The sequence below is a fragment of the Anabrus simplex genome, chromosome 9, assembly GCF_040414725.1.
Source record: "Anabrus simplex isolate iqAnaSimp1 chromosome 9, ASM4041472v1, whole genome shotgun sequence".
NCBI lineage: Eukaryota > Metazoa > Arthropoda > Insecta > Orthoptera > Tettigoniidae > Anabrus > Anabrus simplex.
In genome coordinates, this window is record NC_090273.1 from 168,033,643 (window position 1) to 168,056,375 (window position 22,733).

Genomic DNA, 22,733 nt, shown 5'->3' on the forward strand with positions numbered 1-22,733 from the left:
TAGACATGGCGGTCTCTTGCAAGTCACTTCACCAACGTTCTATTCAGTGGTACAAAGCTAGGTATTTGTATTACTTACGGGATGATGACTTTAAGGCTTTCAAAGTTGTTCAGGATTCTAAGCACTATGGAAATGATGTAAATATAGCCAAACTGGAATGTGTTGGTCACGTTTGAAAACGTATGGGGACAAGATTGAGAAGACTAAAATCAAGCATAAAGGGAAAGAAACTTAGTGATGGTAGAATATTAGAGGGTAAGAATAGCTTGACTGATTCAGTCATTGATACTCTCCATAATTACTGTGGTCTGACCATCAGGAAAAATACTGATAATGTGGAAGCAATGAGGAAAGCTGTCAGGGCATCACATTTCAACATTTATCCAGTAATGAATATCCTGTACATGGCTTGCGTCTTTCAGGCACAGACAGCGGATGCAAATATAAGAGGAGCAAAGTAACAGGGGAGAAATATAACCATTCTCATAGTTTGCCACCAGCCATTATGGATGAAATCAAACCAATTTTCAGGGATCTTTTTGACAAAAATCTCTTGACAAAATGCCTGCACGGCAGGACACAAAAGCCAAAGGAATGTGTCAATAGTGTCATCTGGGACCGCCTACCCAAAACAGTGTTTGTGGGTATCAGCACTCTTCATTTTGGTGTATCAAGTTTTAACCAGGGAAACATCACAAGTTGCAAAGTTCCGAATGTCGAGTGTCGTACTGTGGATGCAGGTAAGGCTAAACAGTGGCGGCTCGTGACAAAATTTTTAGGGTGTTCACAACAACATTTTTGTTCATGTCTCAAATCAGCAAAAAATTAACATAGGTACAAAAATTATTTCACTAACAGTTCCTTGTACGGTTCCTTCTTCACAAATAATTTGGTAGAACCCCTGTAACCGTGGATAAATTTTATACGAGACTAATTTGTTAGTGTAGAACTAAAGTAAAATGCACAATAACTTTATTACACTGCGTATTGAAGGATGCGAGCACTATTCTTGGTTTTTAAATAGCACGAACTTCACCTGGTTGTTAGTGTAGAACCAAACAAAACCCCATGGTCTACCAGCTTTTTTGACCGCCATCTCACCGTCAGATAGCTCCTCAATTGTAGCGGACCTCGAACCAGCCCTCAGATCCAGGTTAAAATCCCTGACCTGGTCGGGAATCAAACCCGGGGCCTCCGGGTAAGAGGCAGGCACGCTACCCCTACACCACGGGGCCGGCAGAGTTCTACTGTGTCATATGTTAATTATTCTCGTCTTGCAAATTATAGACAATACTACCGTAGGGAATTCAATACTGGCGTTTTTGTGTGCATGAGAATTTTCATGTTTATTTATTTTTGCACTCAAATGAGCAAGGTCTGTGCACCCAGCTGAATTCCATTCACTTCTTTCTTTGTTGAACAATAAACAGGGCAAACAAAAAAGCGCGTTCCTAGATCTACATCCACAGAGCCACTTGCGTGTTTCGTACACTTCTCTCTTAAACTTACGCCTATACTCGCGTTTGTCAGTTTTTGTAAATTTTTCGATAATCAAATCTGGTCTGTTCGGTCCAAGCCTTTTAAATTCTAACTTATCCTGATAGGTTAATATTTCACTGGTTAAAATTACCTGAATCGAATTCATTTCCTCTTACACAAAGAATACCATGGTCACAAACCATACAAACACAGAAGCAGAACAGAACACTTAAATTAATTTCACTTGAAAAGATTTTCCAGTCACAAGGTAAAGCAAACTCCTTCCCGTGATTACAAACACCTGTTCACAACGAGCTAGAAAATGCCTATTCAGAATTAGGGTACTAGCGAAATCTGCCGGTAATGTAATGCAATATTAGTTCTTGGGAGGCTGTGGCTAACCGTAATAGGGGAGGTGGCGGACCCTTGTGGTCAACTGTCATACTGCCACTGGATTGAGGTTGGCTCTAGACGAGAAGGCACGTACCTTGCCGTGCTCTTCGCTAATGGGAATATCAGTGCAGAAAACCATGACGTCCTCTGCTTTGCGCATGCGTATAGTCTTCAGCACAATAGCGCATTATCCAGTGTGCTCGTTGCACTGTCGGTGTAACGGAGCTTCGATATAAGTCGAGTGTTTTCGATCGATTGACGAAATCAGGTCGAAGGAAAGGAAAGTTTTAAATTATCCATGAATGCGTAAATATGTATTAAAACTGGGTGTTCACGTGCTCCTGTGCTCCTGAGAGCCCACCGCCACTGAGGCTAAGGTTTGATGAAAATGCCCTTTAAAAGAAAAGCTTTTCAAGGCAAAAAGGACAGGAGAGGTGCCAAGAAGAGACTACAAGAGGAATTTGAAAAAGAGAAAGATAATCCAAGCTATGGACCTGGCATGCATTGATGTGTTCACTTTGAAGCCCGTTTCCCGTAAGTTTACTTTTTTAATACTCAAGGTGCATTTTCTCAGTCACTTTTGAATATATGAAATTGAAATTGTAGGACATACTTACAAATACCTCTTTCAATTGCTGAAACAACAGTTTTTAATTTGTCTGAATATTACAAATTGTATTAGCAAAAATATATTCTAAAAATACCAAAAATATCTACTTTCAAAATAAAAAATAATATCTTCCTTAAGTAGGTCGTTATAAAAATTATGCTTGTTTCAGTAGAAGACCAAGATATTCAACTATAAGCTGCAAAAATTTGAAGTGTCTATCTCCAGTGGTTCCAGAGAAAAGGTACAATATAAACAGCCGATTTTATCATTGGGAGCATACGGCATTCCATACCCCGTTAAATGTTAATTAGCCAGTCCAAGATAAGCTTGCATTAATTTACATGTACTGTCACCAGACTGCACCCATCGACAACTTTGCACATTAATAAAAAACAATTCTGAATCTGAACTTCACACTCACGATAGAACTCAAAAAAATATGAATTTGATCAACATCTCCATTTCAACCCAAAATACTCATACAAAAAAATAACTATCCCTGTCATCATGTAATCAAATGTTGCTGGAATTGTGGCAATTTATAACGACAACTGTGTAGACCGATCATCAGCTTACTGGTGAGCACTGCTCTACAGCTCTGTATTAACAACAACTGTGTAGACTGAGCTTCAGCTTACTGCTGAGCACTGCTCTGTATTAACAACAACTGTGTAGACAGAGCTTCAGCTTACTGCTGAGCACTGCTCTGCAGCTCTGTATTAACAACAACTGTGTAGACAGAGCTTCAGCTTACTGGTGAGCACTGCTCTGCAGCTCTGTATTAACAACAACTGTGTAGACTGAGCTTCAGCTTACTGGTGAGCACTGCTCTACAGCTCTGTATTAACAACAACTGTGTAGACAGAGCTTCAGCTTACTGGTGAGCACTGCTCTACAGCTCTGTATTAACAACAACTGTGTAGACAGAGCTTCAGCTTACTGGTGAGCACTGCTCTACAGCTCTGTATTAACAGCTGTGCAGACAGAGCTTCAGCTTACTGGTGAGCACTGCTCTGCAGCTCTGTATTAACAACAACTGTGTAGACTGAGCTTCAGCTTACTGGCGAGCACTGCTCTGCAGCTCTGTATTAACAACAACTGTGTAGACAGAGCTTCAGCTTACTGGTGAGCACTGCTCTACAGCTCTGTATTAACAACAACTGTGTAGACTGAGCTTCAGCTTACTGGTGAGCACTGCTCTGTATTAACAACAACAGTGTAGACAGAGCTTCAGCTTACTGGCGAGCACTGCTCTGTATTAACAACTGTGTAGACTGAGCTTCAGCTTACTGGTGAGCACTACTCTACAGCTCTGTATTAACAACAACTGTGTAGACAGAGTTTCAGCTTACTGGTGAGCACTGCTCTACAGCTCTGTATTAACAACAACTGTGTAGACTCAGCTTCAGCTTACTGGCGAGCACTGCTCTACAGCTCTGTATTAACAACAACTGTGTAGACTGAGCTTCAGCTTACTGGTGAGCACTGCTCTGCAGCTCTGTATTAACAACAACTGTGTAGACTGAGCTTCAGCTTACTGCTGAGCACTGCTCTACAGCTCTGTATTAACAACAACTGTGTAGACTGAGCTTCAGCTTACTGGTGAGCACTGCTCTACAGCTCTGTATTAACAACAACTGTGTAGACTGAGCTTCAGCTTACTGCTGAGCACTGCTCTACAGCTCTGTATTAACAACAACTGTGTAGACTGAGCTTCAGCTTACTGGTGAGCACTGCTCTGTATTAACAACAACTGTGTAGACAGAGCTTCAGCTTACTGGTGAGCACTGCTCTGTATTAACAACAACTGTGTATACTGAGCTTCAGCTTACTGGTGAGCACTGCTCTACAGCTCTGTATTAACAACAACTGTGTAGACAGAGCTTCAGCTTACTGGTGAGCACTGCTCTACAGCTCTGTATTAACAACAACTGTGTAGACTGAGCTTCAGCTTACTGGTGAGCACTGCTCTGCAGCTCTGTATTAACAACAACTGTGTATACTGAGCTTCAGCTTACTGGTGAGCACTGCTCTGCAGCTCTGTATTAACAACAACTGTGTATACTGAGCTTCAGCTTACTGGTGAGCACTGCTCTACAGCTCTGTATTAACAACAACTGTGTAGACAGAGCTTCAGCTTACTGGCGAGCACTGCTCTACAGCTCTGTATTAACAACAACTGTGTAGACTGAGCTTCAGCTTACTGGTGAGCACTGCTCTACAGCTCTGTATTAACAACAACTGTGTAGACAGAGCTTCAGCTTACTGGTGAGCACTGCTCTACAGCTCTGTATTAACAACAACTGTGTAGACAGAGCTTCAGCTTACTGGTGAGCACTGCTCTACAGCTCTGTATTAACAACAACTGTGTAGACAGAGCTTCAGCTTACTGGTGAGCACTGCTCTACAGCTCTGTATTAACAACAACTGTGTATACTGAGCTTCAGCTTACTGGTGAGCACTGCTCTACAGCTCTGTATTAACAACAACTGTGTAGACAGAGCTTCAGCTTACTGGCGAGCACTGCTCTACAGCTCTGTATTAACAACAACTGTGTAGACTGAGCTTCAGCTTACTGGTGAGCACTGCTCTACAGCTCTGTATTAACAGCTGTGCAGACAGAGCTTCAGCTTACTGCTGAGCACTGCTCTGTATTAACAACAACTGTGTAGACTGAGCTTCAGCTTACTGCTGAGCACTGCTCTGTATTAACAGCTGTGCAGACAGAGCTTCAGCTTACTGGTGAGCACTGCTCTACAGCTCTGTATTAACAGCTGTGCAGACAGAGCTTCAGCTTACTGGTGAGCACTGCTCTACAGCTCTGTATTAACAACAACTGTGTAGACTGAGCTTCAGCTTACTGGTGAGCACTGCTCTACAGCTCTGTATTAACAGCTGTGCAGACAGAGCTTCAGCTTACTGGTGAGCACTGCTCTACAGCTCTGTATTAACAACAACTGTGTAGACTGAGCTTCAGCTTACTGGTGAGCACTGCTCTACAGCTCTGTATTAACAGCTGTGCAGACAGAGCTTCAGCTTACTGGTGAGCACTGCTCTACAGCTCTGTATTAACAGCTGTGCAGACAGAGCTTCAGCTTACTGCTGAGCACTGCTCTGTATTAACAACAACTGTGTAGACTGAGCTTCAGCTTACTGCTGAGCACTGCTCTGTATTAACAACAACTGTGCAGACAGAGCTTCAGCTTACTGGTGAGCACTGCTCTGTATTAACAACAGCTGTGCAGACAGAGCTTCAGCTTACTGGTGAGCACTGCTCTACAGCTCTGTATTAACAGCTGTGCAGACAGAGCTTCAGCTTACTGGTGAGCACTGCTCTACAGCTCTGTATTAACAACAACTGTGTAGACTGAGCTTCAGCTTACTGGTGAGCACTGCTCTACAGCTCTGTATTAACAGCTGTGCAGACAGAGCTTCAGCTTACTGGTGAGCACTGCTCTACAGCTCTGTATTAACAACAACTGTGTAGACTGAGCTTCAGCTTACTGGTGAGCACTGCTCTACAGCTCTGTATTAACAGCTGTGCAGACAGAGCTTCAGCTTACTGGTGAGCACTGCTCTACAGCTCTGTATTAACAACAACTGTGTAGACTGAGCTTCAGCTTACTGGTGAGCACTGCTCTACAGCTCTGTATTAACAACAGCTGTGCAGACAGAGCTTCAGCTTACTGGTGAGCACTGCTCTACAGCTCTGTATTAACAACAACTGTGTAGACTGAGCTTCAGCTTACTGGTGAGCACTGCTCTACAGCTCTGTATTAACAGCTGTGCAGACAGAGCTTCAGCTTACTGGTGAGCACTACTGTACAGCTCTGTATTAACAGCTGTGTAGACTGAGCTTCAGCTTACTGGTGAGCACTGCTCTACAGCTCTGTATTAACAACAACTGTGCAGACAGAGCTTCAGCTTACTGGTGAGCACTGCTCTACAGCTCTGTATTAACAACAACTGTGTAGACAGAGCTTCAGCTTACTGGTGAGCACTGCTCTACAGCTCTGTATTAACAACAACTGTGTAGACTGAGCTTCAGCTTACTGGTGAGCACTGCTCTACAGCTCTGTATTAACAACAGCTGTGCAGACAGAGCTTCAGCTTACTGGTGAGCACTGCTCTGTATTAACAACAACTGTGTAGACAGAGCTTCAGCTTACTGGTGAGCACTGCTCTGCAGCTCTGTATTAACAACAACTGTGTAGACAGAGCTTCACCTTACTGGTGAGCACTACTCTACAGCTCTGTATTAACAACAACTGTGTAGACTGAGCTTCAGCTTACTGGTGAGCACTGCTCTACAGCTCTGTATTAACAACAACTGTGTAGACTGAGCTTCAGCTTACTGGTGAGCACTGCTCTGTATTAACAACAACTGTGTAGACTGAGCTTCAGCTTACTGGTGAGCACTGCTCTGTATTAACAACAACTGTGTAGACTGAGCTTCAGCTTACTGGTGAGCACTGCTCTGTATTAACAACAACTGTGTAGACAGAGCTTCAGCTTACTGGTGAGCACTGCTCTACAGCTCTGTATTAACAACAACTGTGTAGACAGAGCTTCAGCTTACTGGTGAGCACAGCTCTGTATTAACAACAACTGTGTAGACAGAGCTTCAGCTTACTGGTGAGCACTGCTCTACAGCTCTGTATTAACAGCTGTGCAGACAGAGCTTCAGCTTACTGGTGAGCACTGCTCTACAGCTCTGTATTAACAACAACTGTGCAGACAGAGCTTCAGCTTACTGGTGAGCACTGCTCTACAGCTCTGTATTAACAACAACTGTGTAGACTGAGCTTCAGCTTACTGGTGAGCACTGCTCTACAGCTCTGTATTAACAGCTGTGCAGACAGAGCTTCAGCTTACTGGTGAGCACTGCTCTACAGCTCTGTATTAACAGCTGTGCAGACAGAGCTTCAGCTTACTGGTGAGCACTGCTCTGCAGCTCTGTATTAACAACAACTGTGTAGACAGAGCTTCAGCTTACTGGTGAGCACTGCTCTACAGCTCTGTATTAACAACAACAGTGTAGACTGAGCTTCAGCTTACTGGTGAGCACTGCTCTACAGCTCTGTATTAACAGCTGTGCAGACAGAGCTTCAGCTTACTGGTGAGCACTGCTCTACAGCTCTGTATTAACAACAACTGTGTAGACAGAGCTTCAGCTTACTGGTGAGCACTGGTCTGTATTAACAACCACTGACACAGAAGTATGACAAGGCGATGGACGCTCTTCAATTTTATTGTGCGCTTGAGAATATTGTATGGGAATGGTGCACCAAGCAACAACTGGGGCTAAAACTGGAAGGCAGCTTAGCATTTGCTGATGACATGCCCAAGATGTCAACTTGAACTACTACAGGAACAAACAGCGAAAATTGGATTACAAATATAGTTTTAAAAAAATGTTATGTTTGTTATCACAATCGCATCAAATGGACTTGTAATTTGCAATAACAAGATCTTTAGAGTAAATGAGTGAATGTATTACGAACTGTAAGGAAAAGAAATTTACCACATCGAGAAAATGGAGATTACTTTTCAGTTATCAGAAAATGTATACAACATAAAAAAGCCTCTCCTGGAGCTGCAAAATACGACATTATACAAGTGTAATCTAACCTCTATGCTTCAGAGACCCTCAATCTCCAACACAAAACACTAGAACACCAAATAGAAGTGATAGAACGTGAAATAATGAGAAAAATCCTTGTGCATTATCCAAAGTATTTTTTAAATCCCAAAATCTCAGACACAATGCGAATGTGAAAAATTTAATTAATAGGACATTTACAAGGAATAGATCCAAACAGACTAACGCACAAAATACATACATTCATAATACCAGACCGAACTGGTACAAGCTTACAGAAAAAGACCTGAAGGCATAAGGATCACCAAACCGACTTGACAGCAATGAAATCAGGAAAATCACTCACATACGGGATTTCGAGAAGGACGAGAAGACAGTACATGGTCAGAGCAGATCCAATCGTTGCGTAGGAAGGCTACAAAGTGTTGATTTCGCGTCGTCCTAAGCGACCCATTCGCGAAGAAGTAAAAGGAAATTTTCTTGGTGGTGTCGCGAACAGATTGGTGATACAAAGCTAGAACAGGTCGATAATTTCAAGTATTTAGGTTGTGTGTCCTCCCAGGATGGTAATATAGTAAGTGAGATTGAATCAAAGTGTAGTAAAGCTAATGCAGTGAGCTTGCAGTTGCGATCAAAGTATTCTGTAAGAAAGATGTCAGCTCCTGGACGAAACTCTCTTTTTATCGGTCTGTTTTCAGAGCAACTTTACTTTTCAGGAGCGAAAGCAGGGTGGACTCAGGATATATTTTTTTCATAAATTAGAAGTAACAGACATGAAAGTAGCGAGAATAATTGCTGGTACAAACAGGTGGGAACAATGACATGAGGGTATGCTGAATGAAAAGATAAAGGCTAAGTTAGGAATGAACTCGATGGATGAAACTGTACCCATGAACCAGCTTCGGTGGTTGGGTCATGTGAGGCGAATGGAGGAGGATAGTTTACCTAGCAGAATGATGGACTCTGTTATTGAGGGTAAGAGTAGTAGAGGGAAACCAAGACGACAGTTTCTAACGATTTAGTATAGAACTAAATGAGGTCACAGGATTAGTTGCAAATAGAGGTTTGTGGCGACGTTTAGTACATTCACAGAGGCTTGTAGACAGAACGCTGAAAGGCATAACGGTCTGTAATGACGTGTTTGTTTGTATGTATGTATGTATGTATGTATGTATGTATGTATGCTAGGGGCTTTACGTCGCACCGACACAGATAGGTCTTAAGGCGACGATGGGATGGGAAAGGCCTAAGAGTCGGAAGGAAGCGGCCGTGGCCTTAATTAAGGTACAGCCCCAGCATTTGCCTGGTGTGAAAATGGGAAACCACGGAAAACCATTTTCAGGGCTGCCGATAGTGGGATTCTAACCTACTATCTCCCGAATACAAGCTCACAGCCGCGCGCCTCTGCGCGCACGGCCAACTCGCCCGGTGTATGTATTAGTGTTGGCTACTGAATGAATGATTCGAAGCAGTGTATCGATTCATTTAAGTGTCCGAGTGAATCGATTCACAGGAACGGCGAGCTCACGGCACAAGATTCAGCTTACTCCCAGCGGACAGTGCTGAGTGGCGCACTCACTGGACGTTGACGGGGAGCCGAGCTTCCGCTGCAGCGAGACACTGAATCATGGCACATCGAAAGAATCGTGAACGAGCGCGGCTCAGTGAGACACATGATACACACGGCTCCTTATCGGCTCACTGGACACGCGGAGAGCCGAGCTTCCGCTGCAGCGAGACATACAGTGAGCCATGCTACACTGAAAGAATCGTATGCTATAATGGACTCTCGAGCTCAGCTCATTTGAAAATAATACCAATTTGCATTCACTGTCCTCTTCTTACAGGGAGGTTTAAGTAATAGATGGATTTATTTGCAGTGTTAAAAAGGTAGTCACAACATAATTCTGAAGTAGCTAGTAAGTAGGTAGGCTATTAGGTTATACTATTTATTAGTTTAATGAATCTTAGTATTATAACTTAATTGACATTTGACAATTAAACTCGACTCTAGCCTGTCCTATGACTATGAGTCATGCTCATGACCACTCAAAAGTACCTGTTTTATATTTTGGAAGAACGGCTCAGTATTCTCTCAGTTCATATGTCACATCGTTGCACAAGACTTCAATCATATGTGGACAGACGCAATAACAGTATGTTGAATCAGAAAACCAGCGGGCTACTGTACATCTCGGGTAGCCTATACAAAATATGACGATTTAAAAAATCCTCAGCTGATAGAAAAATACTTTTTTTTAAAATTACTGAGCGAGTTGTCGTGCGGTTAATATCGCGTGGCTATGCGCTTGCATTCGGGGGATGGTGGGTTCGAATCCCACCGTCGGCAGCCGTTAAGATGGTTTTTCCGTAGTTCCCCATTTTCACACCTGGAAATGCTGGGATTGTACCTTAATTCAGGCCAGGGCTGCTACCTTCCTAACCTTTCCCACCCTGCGTCGCCGGAAACCTTCGATGTATTAAGAGTAACTAGCATTATTCCTAAGAAAGGAGTTCATAGTATGAAGACCAGATGGCAGTTACGAGCACTGAATGTTGTTGCTGCTATCTTACCAGCACATACTACACAGATGCAGTAGGAGCGGTGACCAATGAGCCGTGAATCGGATCACTGTATCGATTCAGTAACGTGAACGGAATCAAATGAATCGATTCAGTAAAATGAATCGAATGTCCCATCACTAGTATGTATGTATGTATGTATGAAACCGTACATGTTGAAGACAGGAGAAAAGGGACGAAAATTGTTGGTTAAGTTAAAACCACTCATTGAATTATCATTCCGCAAGGTGAATTAGAGTGTTATGCCGAAGTGCAAATCTTATTGCTCCAGTGATGAAGTATGCAGATATTAACGAAATATTTAATTTGTCGCTTGTAAATAAAACTTAGTTTCTACCATGCACACGTTCAAACAGCACCATGAGGAGGCCAGCGAACGAGAGGGTGGAAATAGTTCTAGCACTAGCAATGGTCCGCTTTAACACCCGGCCCGTTCATTCAAACGAAGCGCCTTGAAGAACGCCATCTTCAATGTAAACTTGTGCAAGAAGTTTGGACTTTTCTTCACAGATGTCTCTACCAGAAGAACGTATGTTTGCCCTCTAGTGTGAAGAGGAACAATTAAATAGCTAAAGTAATTTGTTACTTTAAGGTTTCCTAAACTGAGTTGATTTGGCCTTTTTATTTTTTTTATTTTTTTGGTTATCACAGTTGTCAACACTTCGATCTCCTTCCGCCAACTACAAAACTGGCCAATATAAATTTTTATGTATTTAATTTTCAACCAATAAGCGTTTTCTTCTACATACTTAAATATCCAATAAAAATGGGACCTTAGCCCAGATCTCCCTAGAACCTTCCTCTCGGGTATAAAAGCTGGTACCTTTCCGAGCCACCTTGTTCACTGAGTGGAGGCTCAATAAGGTAATAACTAGGTGATAGCCTCTGAAAGCTAACTCGAGGGGAAGGTTTCCTGTCTTAAGCTTGATCTTCACATGTAAATGTCAACATTAGCCTAGAAACTTAGCCGTAATTCGGGAACAGAGAGTGTGGCACCCTATCAACTTGTATTTGAGGTGAGTGTGTCTGTAGCTTTGTAACTTACATTTTCTCCATCCAGTCACCTCAGTAGAATAGGATTAGCCTCTGTAACTTTAGGCCAGAAGCCCGAACAGGGTTTTAATCTTGTGTGCAAATTTCAAGGAGTGAAAATGTCCGCCTCGGCATCATTTTGATTTTTGGGCCAGTAACTTTAACCTGTGGTTTTCTTTCTTCCCACCAAGGCGCGGTAGAATGAGTATTCGATACTCCTGTGGAATTCGTTAGGTTAAGTGCTTAGACTTGGAGAGTTTAAGACAGTGAATTGTGTTCGAATTATTAAATGTAGGTTGTGACTCGAGAGGCCAGGAAAATTTAAATGTCAGTGAGCAAAGATTTTCTGGTTGTTGAAGGTGACCTTGATCAGCTCAGTCTCCTAGATGGTCTTTCTATTTTTGTAGATATACTCTGTAAATGAAATGGGGAGACCTGTCTCCTTGACTTTTGGGTGTATGGAGCAATAGTGCTCAAATAACATTTGAGCTTCAAGCTCAAATTATTAAATAAAATATTTTGTTGATTTACCGATTTCTCATACCTTGTATTTAAACTACTGTACCTGAAATCTTGTTCTGTCGCTGAGCGACGTGTTTTGTTAACAGTTCGCATTTGAAAAAAAAAAAAACCGTAGAAAAAATATTTTAAAAACTTTTTATTAATCTGATGATTGTAGTAGATAGACCCATTCATGCCCGCACGTTCTTGCACCACTGTCCACCACGGAATCGCCGTAATAATAATAATAATAATAATAATAATAATAATAATAATAATAGTAATAATAATAATAACTGAAGTTAAGACACGGAATTCTCCAAATCCATTAGTAGGTTGTTTTCAACTGCATCATGTAGCTATATCCATAAGAAACATGAACGACTTATGAATGTCAAGGTAGTGAGAAGCAGAGAATTTGATTCCGATCACTACTTATCTAAAATCAAACTAAAATTGTTAGCCAACAGAAATCACAGAAGAGGGGAAAGAGTAAACAAATAGACTTGAAACATTTCAGGTAACAACAAGAGTATCTCATCACGTGAAGTGAAATAACCAATGCAGCCCAGAAAACATTTGAGCAAGTCAAACCTAAAAAGAAACATTGGTGGAATCAAATATGTGAAGATGCGTTACAAGAGAGTATAAAACAATGGAAAACGTGGAAATCCTCTGGAAAGACGGAGCACTATGACCCGACTGCTAGAAGAATAAGGGGAGTTAAGAGATCACAACTTATTGACCTGCACGGCAGCTTTGTTACAAATAACTTCTACCAGACTCAAGAGTCAAGCGCCTAGCATATGCTGAAACTTGGCCTAAATAGTCCACTTTGAAACTGCCCTGAACCCGACCGTAAGTTGGAATTCTCTCAAACAACCGAAAAGTTGGAGGGAAGTATACCACCCACTGCTGAAGAAATTAAAGAAGTAATTAATAATCTGAAAAATAATAAAGCTAGTGGAGAACACTCCAAAACAGTTCATTATTGAAATGGTCTCAGAGTTGCAGTCAAACTTTGAAGATACTTGGAGAACAGAGAGGATTCCAGAAGAATGGAAAATGGCTCTAATACACCCAATGTATAAAAAAAGGGGACAAACAAAAGGTTGCATACAAGGTATTCTCAAAAATATTGCTGAACAGAGTAGAAACATCACTTGACAAGCAACTGGGTGAATATCAAGCTGGATTTCGAGACGGTAGATCTTGTTCAGAACAAACATTTAACTTAAATTCCATAATTCGCCATAGGATACTGGTATTGTTGTGAATTTTGTAGATTTTAGAAAGGCCTTTGACTCGGTTGATAGAGAAAAAATAGATAAAACAATTCGTGAGTTTGGAGTGGAAACTAAATTGGAAAACCTAACACGTGAAACCCTTACTGACACAATTTCAAAGGTGAATTTTATGGGTGACATATCAAAACCTATTAAGATAAATACAGGCGTACGGCAAGGTGTCGGTTTGTCACTTCTTCTATTCAACTGTGTTCTAGAGAAAATTGTAAGAACATGGAATGTAAAGCTTAAAGAACATAACAGTTCGCCGGTAACTTTGGGGAGAAAAAACAAAGGCATTGAAATAAATTGCCTAGCCTTTGCAGACGATTTTACTATATTGTCGGAAAACCTAACAAGTGCACCAATACAAATCAATCTCTTGGAACAAATAGCCAACAAGAAAAAACAAAATGTATTACAAACACAAGAACGCTCCACTACACTACAGTAGTGAAACCGGAATGCCTGGTACTAAACTATAGATTAGATAAACTTGAGCTACTAGAAAGGAGAATCATGACAAAAATCTTAGGCTCTGTGAAAACAACAGAAGTTCGGAAATTAATATCTCATGATGAAATGTTCGGGAACACAGAAAACATAACAGAAACCATAAGAAAAAGGAAATTTTATTTGTTGGGCATATTAACAGAATGAATAATTCCAGATTAACATAAAGGATTTTTAATTACCTGTGGGACAAAAACGCAACAACTAGTGGGATTCAAGAAGTAAAGAAAGATTTAGAAAGAAACAATATAAGAGAAGAAACTATGGAGAGAGAGATTTTTAGAAAGATGGTAGTAAGTATCGAAGGATTCCAAGGAAGATTCAACAAGAAACTTTGTACGAAGTGGTCCGAGGACAGAAAGAAACACCATAAGAAAGAATGAAAGATTGTTGGAAACAACGGAAAAGAAAACAACGAAGTATGAAGAACTGAACTGAAACTGGCACGTGGTCCTTGAGAAAGAGGAAGAATAAGAATAGTTGTGGTTATGAAAGAGAGGAGATGATAATTATTTCTGTGGTGTAATTTACTGCAGAACCAAGGAAGACGCGGAGGATATCATCATAGCCAGTGTATGTAGGAGGCGAACCAAACACCTCAACTTGGGTGCTCAAGAAGCTAGAGAAGAAGAGTACTGAATGATAGCGTCGAGAGGAAACTGATATCATCATCAGGGGAAGTCAGTGACATAATCCGCCCAAAATACTAAACATCACCACAGTCTAATGTATACAATCGCGAAGCTCTGATGATATTTTTCATCCGAGGCGACTACAGCGGTCCAAGCGGCGAGGTAGAGGCAACACGGAACGAATTACCACTACAGTCTAAAATGGTCATAACTTCTGAACCATTCATGCAAATAGTGTCCTGACAAGGATATTGTAATCCTTAAGTAATAGTGGAGGAGATCAAACAATTTTTTTCGATGAGGAGTTCGAGGATAATATCGAAATATTTATTTAATCTTAAGGAGTTATTTTTCTTTACCGCGGATTATAACATAAAATCGCTTCTAGAGGGCAACCGGTTCGAAATAAGTATATACCATCCCGGACTTTCTTGTAGAGGTTTCTATGCTCTACAATTCTTATGCTTACACTTGGGGTCTACAGTTGACGGTTCAGGCAGCGTAAGCCAAGAAAGCAAGTGACCGACCGACCGACATCGAACCTGCCAAGTTGGGCTAAGAAGGCCAGCGCTCTACCATAATGGGTCACTTGATTTCCTGGCTTACGCTGCCTGAACCGTCAACGATAGGCCCCAAGTGTAAGTGTAAGAATTGTAGAGCATAAAAACCTCTACAAAAAAGTCCAGGATGGTATATACCTATTTCGAACCGGTTGCCCTCTAGAAGAGATTTTTTGTTATAGTTTGCGGTGGAAAAACATAACTCCTTAATATTAAATAAATATTTCGATAGTATCCTCGAACTCCTCATCGAGATAAGTTGTTTGATCTCCTCCACTATTTCATAAGGATTACAATATCCTTCTCAGGACATTATTTGCATGAATGGTTCAGAAGTTATGGCCATTTTAGACTGTAGTGGTAATTCGCTCCCTGTTGTCTGCTAGCAAGTTGCCTCTACCTCTCCGCTAGAGGTGGTAGTGTGGCTCCAGCTTTCAAGTGGTTGAACCTACCTCTTATTTATTTATTTATTTATTTATTTATTTATTTATTTATTTATTTATTTATTTATTAGAAGGTTATTTCATTCCTAACCTATGGGTAGGCTGGCCGTCAACTATACAAAGTAGCTGTTAGGCCGTGTACAATATATATATATATATATGTAAAGGAAAATAGAATGTTTAGTGGTATGTATAGACATACGTAAGGGAAAAGTAGGAGGATAACGAATTAGGATACACAGTTATACAGATAGGTACAGAATAGGATGACAAAATGATGAATATACAACAAAGAGAACATGTTTGCATCGTAGCATAGTGGAGCAAGAGTTCATAGAGTCCATGCACTGCACTAGTCAAGTTCACAACATACCGAGTAGGAAATGAATATAACGTGCACTGACAATTGTTACAAATAACAGACGAAATTGCAGAAATAAAGGAAAGACAACACTGAATAAAAAGAATATGGAAGAAAAGTCGGTTGAATAACGTTCAAGAACACCAATTGCTAGGTTAAGCAAGTCCACATAACGTAAATAAAGAATGTGCCGCAGGTAGAATGTCAATCGGCACGAATAAATGCACTGAGAAAAACAAACAGAAATTAGAAACACACGCATTACCTTGTGGCACTGCAGAAAAACGAAACGGAAACACTGTCACATATCCTCACTTCGGACGAAAAACATAAATAAAGAATAATAATAATAATAATAATAATAATAATAATAATAATAATAATAATAATAATAATAATAATGAACACAAGATAAGAACTAATGGGACGGAAAGTCCGTTTGCTTGTGCCAGAGATTGTGATGATAAAAATAATGATAATAATAACAAATAAAATAATCAATAATAAAATAATAAAACAATAGACGGACACTGGTCGTGCTGCAGAAATATAGGCTGCGCCACTGTGCGCAGGAGCATCACAGAATTGAAAAATACAGTTTTAGCTTGTAACAGGACAGTGGTGGAGAGAGAGTGGGGGGGGGGGGGGAGGAAAGAGATGAGAAGTCTGGAGTGTGCGACGCTCGTTAAGAATGGCATCAGCTAAAGGGGATAAGGACAGGGCTTCGGTGATGATAGGATTGTGATTACAGGTACCTTTGGTGAGATAGTTGAGGCGTAGAGAGTGAAGGTGACCAAGGATAGTGGAGAAAGAATAAAGTGTTTGAAAGTTAGCAGAGGGAGTGTCAAGGGGGAGGCGATGTGCGATTCGTAGAGCATGTCTGTCAAGTTTCAAGAGCTGAATATACTGTCGAACATGAGCAGTCAACCAAGTCGGGGAGGCATAGGTGACGACAGGACGGATAAAGGATGTGTATATATGGATAATATGGGAGGGTCGAAGACCCCAGGTATGCCCAGTGAGCGAACGAAGGGCACGGAAGCGAGAAAATGCCTTTTTTTATTGATATTATCAAGATGATGGTTATTGTGAAAGGTAATGCCTAAATCTCCGCAAGGGGTGTGTTGTACATAGTTAGTAGAACTCGATGACGGGGGCGGCAAAGACGGGATGTTTTACGGAAAACTATAAACTGAGTTTTAACAGGATTAACGGACAAATGCCAGGATTGAAGCCAGATTTCGAGGGTAGTTGAGTAGTTAATGTGTTAGTCGTGGTGGAAAGGGCAAGAATAGATCATCTGCAGGGGAGGATCAGGATGGGGAAAGTGGAGAACCTTGTTGAACTCCGGAAGTCATAGGGAGGTGCCATGAATTAAGATACGAGCTGTACGGGAGCGAAGACGAATAAGAGTAAGAGGAAGCGGTAAATGGTGCAATTTAAACAGTAAGCCGGAGTGCCACACAGTATCAAAAGCTCTATGGACATCAAGACACACCAGTGCAGCAGTGTTTTAAGGGCGTAGAAATGAATTTAGGGATGACGTAATATGAAATAAATGATCCTGGGTTGAGAAATTTGATCGGAATCCGGCTTGGGAGATAGAGAGGAGGTTGAGGGAAGTAAGATAACGAGATATGCGACGTGATAAGAAAGCTTCTAAAATCTTAGATACCGGGCGAGTTGGCCGTGCGCGTAGAGGCGCGCGGCTGTGAGCTTGCATCCGGGAGATAGTAGGTTCGAATCCCACTATCGGTAGCCCTGAAAATGGTTTTCCGTGGTTTCCCATTTTCACACCAGGCAAATGCTGGGGCTGTACCTTAATTAAGGCCACGGCCGCTTCCTTCCAACTCCTAGACCTTTCCTATCCCATCGTCGCCATAAGACCTATCTGTGTCGGTGCGACGTAAAGCCCCTAGCAAAAAAAAAAAAAAAAAAAAAAAAATTCTTAGATAAGACGGGTAAAAGACTAATAGGCATATAGGATGAAATATCGGAAGGAGGTTTGCCAGGCTTGAGGAAGAGAAGTACGTTAGCTCGACCCCAATGAGAAGGATAAATACCAGTATAGAGCATAGTAGTATAGGCTGAACTAAGGAGATCGAAGAGAATGGGTGCAGCTTCACGAATGTGGCGGTAGGTTATGGAATCAGATCCGGGGGCAGTATTTTTCCGATATTTAAGGAAAGTGCGGATTTCATGAGGGATAATAGGGGAATTGAGTAGGTGAGTATAATAAATATTAGGATAATGATGAAAGGAGGGTTGAAGTTCAGGACGATCTGGAAGACTATAATGGTTAATTATGGGCTCATCAGGATGGTAGAGTGTAGGGGAGAAGGAGGGAGAGAAGACTTTGGAAAAGTGGTCAGCAAACAAATCCGCTTTTTCCTTATCAGTAGTAGGGGGGTGCGGAAGATGATTAATGGGGTAGGTGGGGTGGGATTTTGTATGCTGTGTCAAACGTTTGAATGTCTGCCAAAATCGTAGGGAGTTCTGTTCGTCGAAGAGTTCAGTACAAGCTGTAGTTCAGTGCTTTCGCTTAATAGCTTTGATATAGGAACGGGCATGTCGTAAGGTCCGGCGATGTTGAGTCAAAGTGGTAGGGTCACGAGTTCGAAGGTAGTGATGATACAGGTCATGTGCTAAATGCAGTAAATGTAGTCCTTTTTCAGGAATAGGGGGCTTGTTAGGATGATAGGAACGGCGGGGAACGTGCAAGTGATCAGCTGTAGTTAGTGCATGTTCGAGGAGCGTTATGAGAGAGAGAAGATTCTGGGAGGAAGTAGGGGAGGGGGAGGTCTGCAATAGTCTGTCGATATGCTGTCCAGTTACTGATTGTAGCGTCTAGTAGGGGGGGGGGGCGGGGGGGGGGGGAGAATGCCTTCCTCTTATTAGAGCTTCGCGATTGTATATATTAGACTGTGACATCACTCCGTAAGACACGACAACTCGTCACTGCCTCACTAATATGCAACATGTCATTTAAACCTATTGCGATTTTAAAAAAACCCATGTGTGTTAAAGGCATGACTAGTATGTGATAAGTAATAGCTGAAAAGTTGAACATTGATAGTGCAATAACACAGAGTGTAGAGTATTAACCAGCGGTCACAAGTTAAACTGCTAACACCAGATATCATACAGTGTAGTGTACTAACTGCTGGTCACAAGCTAAACTGCTAACACCAGATATCATACAGTGTAGTGTATTAAATAGTGGTCACAAGCTAAACTGCTAACACCAGATATCATACAGTGTAGTGTATTAAATAGTGGTCACAAGCTAAACTGCTAACACCAGATATCATACAGTGTAGTGTATTAAATAGTGGTCACAAGCTAAACTGCTAACACTAGATATCAAACACTGTAGTGTACTAACTGGTGGTCACAAGTTAAACTGCTAACACCAGATATCAAACACTGTAGTGTACTAACTGGTGGTCACAAGCTAAACTGCTAACACCAGATATCATACAGTGTAGTGTATTAACTGGTGGTCACAAGCTAAACTGCTAACACCAGATATCATACAGTGTAGTGTATTAAATAGTGGTCACAAGCTAAACTGCTAACACTAGATATCATACAGTGTAGTGTACTAACCAGTGGTCACAAGTTAATCTGCTAACACCAGATATCATACAGTGTAGTGTATTAACTGGTGGTCACAAGCTAAACTGCTAACACCAGATATCATACAGTGTAGTGTATTAAATAGTGGTCACAAGTTAAACTGCTAACACCAGATATCAAACACTGTAGTGTACTAACTGGTGGTCACAAGCTAAACTGCTAACACCAGATATCATACAGTGTAGTGTATTAACTGGTGGTCACAAGCTAAACTGCTAACACCAGATATCATATAGTGTAGTGTATTAAATAGTGGTCACAAGCTAAACTGCTAACACTAGATATCATACAGTGTAGTGTATTAACTAGTGGTCACAAGCTAAACTGCTAACACCAGATATCATACAGTGTAGTGTATTAACTGGTGGTCACAAGCTAAACTGCTAACACCAGATATCATACAGTGTAGTGTACTAACTGGTGGTCACAAGCTAAACTGCTAACACCATATATCATACAGTGTAGTGTATTAAATAGTGGTCACAAGCTAAACTGCTAACACCATATATCATACAGTGTAGTGTATTAACTGGTGGTCACAAGCTAAACTGCTAACACCATATATCATACAGTGTAGTGTATTAACTGGTGGTCACAAGCTAAACTGCTAACACCATATATCATACAGTGTAGTGTATTAAATAGTGGTCACAAGCTAATCTGCTAACACCAGATATCATACAGTGTAGTGTATTAAATAGTGGTCACAGCTAAACTGCTAACACCAGATGTCATACAGTGCAGTGTATTAAATAGTGGTCACAAGCTAAACTGCTAACACCAGATATCATACAGTGTAGTGTATTAAATAGTGGTCACAAGCTAATCTGCTAACACCAGATATCATACAGTGTAGTGTATTAAATAGTGGTCACAAGCTAAACTGCTAACACCAGATATCATACAGTGTAGTGTATTAACTGGTGGTCACAAGCTAAACTGCTAACACCAGATATCATACAGTGTAGTGTATTAACTGGTGGTCACAAGCTAAACTGCTAACAATAGATATCATACAGTGTAGTGTATTAAATACTGGTCACAAGCTAAACTGCTAACACCAGATATCATACAGTGTAGTGTATTAACTGGTGGTCACAGCTAAACTGCTAACACCAGATGTCATACAGTGCAGTGTATTAAATAGTGGTCACAAGCTAAACTGCTAACACCAGATATCATACAGTGTAGTGTATTAACTGGTGGTCACAAGCTAAACTGCTAACACCAGATATCATACAGTGTAGTGTATTAAATAGTGGTCACAAGCTAAACTGCTGACACTAGATATCATACAGTGTAGTGTATTAAATAGTGGTCACAAGCTAAACTGCTAACACCAGATATCATACAGTGTAGTGTACTAACCAGTGGTCACAAGCTAAACTGCTAACACCAGATATCATACAGTGTAGTGTATTAAATAGTGGTCACAAGCTAAACTGCTAACACCAGATAGCATACAGTGTAGTGTACTAACTGGTGGTCACAAGCTAAACTGCTAACACCAGATATCATACAGTGTAGTGTATTAAATAGTGGTCACAAGCTTAACTGCTAACACCAGATATCATACAGTGTAGTGTATTAACTGGTGTCCACAAGCTAAACTGCTAACACCAGATATCATACAGTGTAGTGTACTAACTGGTGGTCACAAGCTAAACTGCTAACACCAGATATCAAACACTGTAGTGTATTAACTGGTGGTCACAAGCTAAACTGCTAACACCAGATATCATAGAGTGTAGTATATTAAATAGTGGTCACAAGCTAAACTGCTAACACCAGATATCATACAGTGTAGTGTACTAACTGGTGGTCACAGGCTAAACTGCTAACACCAGATATCATACAGTGTAGTGTACTAACTGGTGGTCACAAGCTAAACTGCTAACACCAGATATCATACAGTGTAGTGTACTAACTGGTGGTCACAAGCTAAACTGCTAACACCAGATATCATACAGTGTAGTGTATTAAATAGTGGTCACAAGCTAAACTGCTAACGCTAGATACCATACAGTTTAGTGTACTAACTGGTGGTCACAAGCTAAACTGCTAACACCAGATAGCATACAGTGTAGTGTATTAAATAGTGGTCACAAGCTAAACTGCTAACACCAGATATCATACAGTGTAGTGTATTAAATAGTGGTCACAAGCTAAACTGCTAACACTAGATATCATACAGTGTAGTGTATTAACTGGTGGTCATCAGCTAAACTGCTAACACCAGATATCATACAGTGTAGTGTATTAAATAGTGGTCACAAGCTAAACTGCTAACACTAGATATCATACAGTGTAGTGTACTAACTGGTGGTCACAAGCTAAACTGCTGACACCAGATAGCATACAGTGTAGTGTATTAAATAGTGGTCACAAGCTAAACTGCTAACACTAGATATCAAACACTGTATTGTACTAACTGGTGGTCACAAGCTAAACTGCTAACACCAGATATCATACAGTGTAGTGTATTAAATAGTGGTCACAAGCTAAACTGCTAACACTAGATATCATACAGTGTAGTGTACTAACTGGTGGTCACAAGCTAAACTGCTAACACTAGATATCATACAGTGTAGTGTATTAAATAGTGGTCACAAGCTAAACTGCTAACACCAGATATCATACAGTGTAGTGTATTAAATAGTGGGCACAAGCTAAACTGCTAACACCAGATATCATACAGTGTAGTGTATTAAATAGTGGGCACAAGCTAAACTGCTAACACCAGATATCATACAGTGTAGTGTATTAAGTGGTGGTCACAAGCTAAACTGCTAACGCTAGATATCATACAGTGTAGTGTATTAACTGGTGGTCACAAGCTAAACTGCTAACGCTAGATATCATACAGTGTAGTGTATTAAATAGTGGTCACAAGCTAAACTGGTAATACCAGATATCATACAGTGTAGTGTATTAAATAGTGGTCACAAGCTAAATTGCTAACACCAGATATCATACAGTGTAGTGTATTAAGTGGTGGTCACAAGCTAAACTGCTAACACTAGATATCATACAGTGTAGTGTACTAACCAGTGGTCACAAGTTAATCTGCTAACACCAGATATCATACAGTGTAGTGTA

The 22,733-nt window shown here is 40.9% G+C and overlaps 1 protein-coding gene across 9 annotated transcripts in view; it reads right to left on the reverse strand.

Annotated features, from left to right (window-relative positions):
- Nucleotides 1-22,733, reverse strand: part of LOC136881194 (protein turtle) — an 850,346-nt gene that overhangs the window by 781,533 nt on the left and 46,080 nt on the right. Inside the window, exon 1 of one of the 9 annotated variants that reach the window (XM_067153889.2) lies at nucleotides 1,631-1,754. The exons of the other annotated variants lie outside the window; for them this stretch is intronic. The gene's annotated coding sequence lies outside the window, so the exon portion shown is untranslated. Of the gene's footprint in view, nucleotides 1-1,630; nucleotides 1,755-22,733 lie in introns of those variants that run through there. 9 annotated transcript variants of the gene reach the window in all.